This window comes from Aethalodelphis obliquidens, unplaced genomic scaffold (assembly GCF_003676395.1).
Source record: "Aethalodelphis obliquidens isolate GAN/ISIS:26980383/991018 unplaced genomic scaffold, ASM367639v1 scaffold128, whole genome shotgun sequence".
Taxonomy (NCBI): Eukaryota; Metazoa; Chordata; class Mammalia; order Artiodactyla; family Delphinidae; genus Aethalodelphis; species Aethalodelphis obliquidens.
The window spans coordinates 906,304-913,699 of record NW_020838072.1 but is presented as its reverse complement, the minus strand read 5'-3'; the positions used below and the strand labels follow the sequence as shown (position 1 = coordinate 913,699).

The 7,396-nt window shown below is 42.0% G+C and overlaps 1 non-coding gene across 1 annotated transcript; it reads left to right on the top strand.

Annotated features, from left to right (window-relative positions):
- Positions 1–7,032: 7,032 nt before the first annotated feature.
- Positions 7,033–7,139, top strand: LOC113616019 (U6 spliceosomal RNA). Its single transcript, XR_003431180.1, has one exon. It is a non-coding gene; the product is annotated as a U6 spliceosomal RNA (small nuclear RNA).
- Positions 7,140–7,396: the final 257 nt, after the last annotated feature.

Genomic DNA, 7,396 nt, shown 5'->3' with positions numbered 1-7,396 from the left:
TTTACAATGAGGAGCAGTTGAGGGGAGAAAAGTGGTTATGAGACTAGAACATAAGCAAGTAACTCTTTTCCTATTGGTTCTAACCTATCCTGAACCACTCATTGGTAAGCTGACCTTCTCTTCCCCAACCTGCAACTCAAACAAATAACTTGAGAGGAGTAAAGAAACAATAATCAAGACGGAAACAGGAGACAGTGCTTGCCCATTTCTGGTTTGGTACTAGCATTATCTTTTCCTCTCCTGTGGGCTAATTCAGAGAAGAATTCTCATTCAACCAGATAGAGTTGAAGACCCAGACCAGATAACTGATGAGGACCATGAGGCTCCTATCCCTACTGGATTTTGTCAGAGGTACTATAGGAATCAACAGCAGGTAAATGAAAATGAGTATGAGTAGAGAAGGGGCAGATCCTCTTGGAATGTAGAAGTTTGAAAAAAGACTTAAAAGAGCTTTCTGAGGGCAGACTCTAACTTCCATGAAGGCAAGGACCATTCTTTGTGTGTCCACTATATCCCAGTCCTAGCACAGTGCCTGACACATAGTTTGCCCTCAACAGATATTTATTGAATAAAAGAGTGACTGACTTATACTAGGGGAGTGGCAAAGATGGTAGAGTAGGAAGACTCTGAGCTCACCTTCTCCCCTGGGCACATCAAGATTACAACTATTTACAGAGCAACTATTGATGAGAAAAACCAGAAGACTAGTGGAAAAGATCTTCTACAACTAAAGATATAAAGAAGGAACCACAACAAGACATGTAGAAGGGGCGGAGATGCAGTATAGTCAAGACCCATATTCCTGAGTGGGTGACCCACAAACAGGAGGATAATTACAATAGCAGAGGTTCTCAGATCCTGCCCAAGTAGCAAGTGGTCCAAGCCCCGCATCAGGCTCACCAGCCCAGGGGTCCTGCGCTGGGAAGATGAGCCCCCAAAACATTTGGCCTTGAAGGCTAGCAGGGCTTACTTTCAGGAGAACCAGAGGGCTGTGGGAAATAGAGACTCTATTCTTAAATGATGCACACAAAATCTCACGTGCTCTGGGACCCAGGGCAGAAGCAGTAATTTGAAAGTATGTTGGGACTTTCCTGGTGGCACAGGGGTTAAGAATCCGCCTACCAATGCAGGGGACACAGGTTCGAGCCCTGGTCTAGGAAGATCCCACGTGCCATGGAACAGCTAAGCCCATGTACTGCAACTACTGGGCCTGCGCTCTAGAGCCTGCGTGCCACAACTACTGAAGTGCGCAGGCCTAGAACCCGTGCTCTGCAACAAAGAGTAGCCCCTGCTCGCTACAACTAAAGAAAGCCCACGCACAGCAATGAAGACCCAATGCAGCCAAATATTAATTAATTATTTTAAAAAAGAAAGTATCCTGAGTCAGACCCACCTGCTGATCTTGGAGAGCCTCCCTGAGATGCTGGAGGCAACTGGAGACATAGACACTGGCAGCAGCCATTTTGAGGAGCTCATTCTACCATGTGGACACTGGTGCTACCAAGTGCCATTTTGGAATCTGCCCTCCAATTTATTAGCACCAAGATCCTTCCCCAGCCACCAGCCTTTTGGCACCAGTACTAGGATGTGTCAGGCCAAGCAATTAGCCAGGTGGAGACACAGCCCCACCCACCAGCCTGCCTGCTGCCTTAAGACCCTTTGAGCCTGCAGCCACCCCTGGACACAGTTCTGTCCACTAGAGGGCCCAGGACCAGGCCCTGAACACGAGTGTGCCGGCACTAGCCCCAGAACCCCCCAAGGCCCTGCAGCCAGAGACCCTGAGACATGGCTCTGTCTATCAGTAGGCTGGCACTAGCCCGGTGGCCAGCCTCACCCACCAGTGGGTAGGCACCAACCCCAGGACCCCTTGGCCTTGGCCCTGCCCACCAGTGGGCTGATACCAATTCCAGGACCCAAAGCCCTGAACCCAGAGACCCCAGGACCTGGCTCCACCCACCACAGTGCAGGAACTCAGCCTCTCAGCCTGCCATATCAGGACCCAGCCCATGCACCAGTAGGCAGGCACCAGCCCCAGGACTCTGGACTCGAGCCCTGCCCATCAGCAGGCCAACACAAGCACTGGGACATCATGGGCTCTTTTGTCAGCCACTCCAGGATCCAGCCCTGCCCATGAGCAGCCCAACACCAGCTCTGGGACCCCCCCACCAACAGGGCCCTGCAATCAGAGACCCAGGAACCTGGTTCCACCAACCAGTGACCCAGCACTAGACCTGGGACCCCCTGAGGCCCAGCCCCACCCACCAGCAGGCTGACACTAGATCCAGGAACCCCCCCCTTCCAGCCCTGCAACCACCCACTCCAGAACCTGGCCTCACCCACCAGTGACCGCCTATGCACAATTCAAGCCTGGCAACCAACTAGAGTGGGGGCCAGCCACACCTATCAGGATGCCCACAATAGTCTGCCCAACAGAAGGACCCATGCAGCACAAATAGGGGGCACACCAGAGCATAACTCTGGTGACCAGAGGGCAGTTGCTGCTGGGATGCATAGGAGGTCTCTACAAAAAGTCACTTCTCCAACGTTGGGAAATATAACCAACCTACCACATACACAGAAATAAAAACAGCAAACTAGGCAAAATGAGGTGACACAGGAATATGTTCCAAACAAAGGAACAAGATAAAACCCCAGAAGAAGAACTAAGTGAAGTGAAGACAGACAATCTACCCAATAAATAGTTCAAGGTAATGATCATAAAGATGTTCAAAGAACCCAGGAAAGGATTGGATGAACAGAATGAGAAGTTAAAAGTTTTAAACAAAGAGTTAGCAAATATGAAGAACAACCAAATATACATGAAGAATACAATAACTGAAATGAAAAATACACTAGAAGTAATCAACAGTAAATTCAGTGATACAGAAGGATGGATCAGTGAGCTGGAAGACAGAGTAGAAGAAATCACTGAGGCTGAACAGAAAAAAAGAATAAAAATAAGTCAGGACAGTTTAAGAGACCTCTAAGACAACATCAAGGATAGTAACATTCACATTATAGGGGTCCCAGAAGGAGAAGAGAGAGAGAAAAGGGCAGATAACATATCCGAAGACCTAATAGTTGAATATTTCCCTTCCTGGGAAAGGAAACAGACATCTAGGTCCAGGAAGCACAAAGACTCCCAAACAGGATCAGCTCAAAGAGGATCACACCAAGAAGCATTGTAATTAAAATGGCAAAAATTAAAGATAAACAGAGAATATTAAAAGCAGCAAGGGAGGGACTTACCTTGTGGTCCAGTCATTAAGACTTTGTCTTCCAATGCAGGGGATGTGGGTTCAATCCCTGGTTGGGGAGCTAGATCCCAAGTGCCTTGGGGCCAAAAAAACAGAACATAGAAACAATGTTGAGACAAATTCAATAAAGACTTTTAAAATGGTCCATATCAAAAAAAAATCTTAAAAAAAAAAAGCAGCAAGGGAAAAGCACCAAGTTACATATGAGGGAACTCCCATAAGGGTATCAGCTGATGACACTGTTTGCAGATGACATGATAATATACATAGAGAATCCTAAAGATACTACCAGAAAACTACTAGAGCTAATCAATGAATTTGGTAATAGCAGGGTACAAAATTAATGCACAGAAATCTCTTGCATTCCTATACACTAATGATGAAAAATCTGAAAGAGAAATTCAGGAAACACGCCCATTTACCACTGCAACAAAAAGAATAAAATACCTAGGAATAAACCTACCTAAGGAGACAAAAGACCTGTATGCAGAAAACAATAAGACACTGATGAAAGAAATTAAAGATGGTACAAACAGATGGAGAGATATACCATGTTCTTGGATTGGAAGAATCAACATTGTGAAAATGACTATACTAGCCAAAGAATCTACAGACTCAATGCAATCCCTATCAAACTACCAAGGGCATTTTTCACAGAACTAGAACAAAAAATTTCACAATTTGTATGGAAACACAAAACACCCCGAATAGCCAAAGCAATCTTGAGAAAGAAAAACAGCTGGAGGAATCAGGCTCCCAGACTTCAGACTATACTACAAAGTTACAGTAATCAAGACAGTATGGTACTGGCACAAAAACAGAAATACAGATCAATGGTACAGGATAGAAAACCTGGAGATAAACCCACACACATATGGTCGCCTTATTTTTTTTTGTTTTGTTTTTCTGTTTTTTGTGTTTTTTTGCGGTACGCAGGTCTCTCACTGTTGTGGCCTCTCCCACTGCAGAGCACAGGCTCCAGACACACAGGCTCAGTGGCCATAGCTCACGGGCCCAGCCGCTACATGGCATGTGGGATCTTCCCAGACCGGGGCACGAACCTGTGTCCCCTGCATTGGCAGACGGACTCTCAACCACTGCACCACCAGGGAAGCCCTGGTAACCTTATTTTTGATAAAAGAGACAAGAATATACAATGGAGAAAAGACAGCCTCTTCAATAAGTGGTGCTGGGAAAACTGGACAGCTACATATAAAAGAATGAAATTAGAACAGTCCGTAACACCATACACAAAAATAAACTCAAAATGGATTAAAGACTTAAATGTAAGGCCAGACACTATAAAATTCTTAGAGGAAAACATAGGCAGAACACTCTATGACATAAATCACAGCAAGATCCTTTTTGACCCACCTCCTAGAGAAATGGAAATAAAAATAAACAAATGAGACCTAATGAAACTTCAAAGCTTTTGCACAGCAAAGGAAACGATAAACAAGACGAAAAGACAACCCTCAGAATGGGAGAACATATTTGCAAACGAAGCGACTGACAGAGGATTAATCTCCAAAATTTACAAGTAGCTTATGCAGCTCAATATCAAAAAACAAACAACCCAATCCAAAAATGGACAGAAGACTTAAATAGACATTTCTCCAAAGAAGATATACAGATTGCCAACAAACACATGAAAGGATGCGCAACATCGCTAATCATTAGAGAAATGCAAATCAAAACTACAATGAGGTATCCCCTCACACCAGTCAGAATGGCCATCATCAAAAAAACCTACAACAATAAATGCTGGAGAGGATGTGGAGAAAAGGGAAACCTCTTGCACTGTTGGTGGGAATGTAAATTGATACAGCCACTCTGGAGAACAGTATGGAGGTTCCTTAAAAAACGAAAACTAGCACTACCATACAACCCAGCAATCCCACTACTGGGCATATACCCTGAGAAAACCATAATTCAAAAAGTGTAATGTACCACAATGTTCATTGCAAGTCTATTTAATATAGCCAGGACATGGAAGCAACCTAAGTGTCCATTGACAGATGAATGGATAGAGAAGATGTGGCACATATATACAATGGAACGTTACTCAGCCATATAAAGAAACGAAATTGAGTTATTTGTAGTGAGGTGGATGCACCTAGAGTCTGTCATACAGAGTGAAGTCAGAAATAGAAAAACAAATACCATATGCTAACACATATATATGGAATCTAAAAGGAAAAAAAATGGTTCTGAAGAACCTAGGGGCAGGACAGGAATAAAGACAGACATAGAGAATGGACTTGAGGACATGGGGAGGGGGAAGGGTAAGCTGGGACAAAGTGAGAGAGTGGCATGGACATATATACACTACCAAATGTAAAATATATAGCTAGTGGGAAGCAGCCACATAGCACAGGGAGATCAGCTCGGTGCTTTGTGACCACCTAGAGGGGAGGGATAGGGAGGCTGGGAGGGAAATGCGAGAGGGAGGAGATAAGGGGATATATGTATATGTATTGTTGATTCACTTTGTTATACAGCAGAAACTAACACACCATTGTAAAGCAATTATACTCCAATAAAGATGTTACAAAAAAAACTAAAAATGTGTTAGGCAATTTATATACATCTTTAATAGTAAAACATTTGGAAAAATATTTTAAATGAGTTTGTATTATATGAAGAGGGGAAATGGCAATTTTCAAATGCCTTTTCCATTTGAAAGTACTATTTCTTCATTTTCTTCTTTTTGGCCTATTGTTTAAAAATAATTTTCATATACAGAATTCTTAAATTTTGGTCTCCTAAGTGAAAATTTTCAAAGAAGCAAGTTGTTTGGCCTCTACCTTAATAAAATTCTTTACTGGTCAAAAAAAAGGGTGGGAGGGTATCAGCTGATTTTTCAACAGAAACTCTGCAGGCCAAAAGGTAGTGGCATGATATATTTAAAGTGATGAAAGGGGGAAACCTACAACCAAGAATACTCTACCCAAAAAGGCTTTCATTTAGATTCAATGGAGAGATCAAATGTTTTACAGGCAAGCAAAAGCTAAACAGTTCAGCACCACGAAACCAGCTTTATAAGAAATGTTAAAGGGACTTCTCTAAGAGAAAAAGAAAAGGCCACAAATAGAAACTTGAAAGTTATGAAAGGAAAAATCTCATTGATAAAGGCATATATACAGTAAAGGTAGTAAATCAATCACATATAAAGCTAGTAGGAAGGTTAAATGACAAAAATAGTAAAGTCATCTATATGCACAATAAGTAGTTAAGGGATACATGAAACAAAAAGATGTAAAATATGATATCAAAAACTGTAAAACATGGAGGGGGAAGTAAAAATGCAGGGTTGTTAAAATGTGTTTGATCTTAAGAGATCAGCAACTTACAATGAATATATATATATGTGTGTGTGTGTGTGTGTGTGTGTGTGTACACACACACACACAGTAACCACAAACCAAAACCCTATAATAGATGCACACCTGGAAAGAAGAAAGAAATCCAAACACAACACTAAAGATAGTTATCAAATCACAAGAGAACAAAAGAAGAAGAAAGGAACAAATAAGAACTACAAAAACAATGAACAAAATGGCAATAAATACATACTCATCAATAATTACCTTAAATGTAAATGGACTAAATGCTCCAATCAACAAACACAGTGCCTGAATGGATACAAAAACAAGACCAATATATATGCTGCCTACAGAACACTCACTTTAGATCTAAAGACACACAGAGACTGAAAGTAAGGGAATGGGAAAATGTATTCCATGAAGATGGAAATTAAAGGAAAGCCAGGGTAGTGCTCACTTCAGCAGCACATATACTAAAATTAGAACAATACAGAGAAGATTAGCATGGCCCCTGTGCAAGGATGACACACAAATTCATGAAGCGTTCCATATCTTTCTGGGAATTGGGGGTTGGTAGATGCAAACTGTTACATTTAGAATGGATAAACAACAAGGTTCTACTGTATAGCACAGGGAACTATATCCAATCTCCTGGGTAAACCATAATGGAAAAGAATATTTTAAAAAGAATGTATATATGTCTATAACTGTGTCACTTTGCTGTACAGCAGAGATTGGCATAACATTGTAAATCAAATATACTTAAATAAAAAAAAAGAGAAAGAAAGCCAGGGTAGCAATACTTATTTCAGA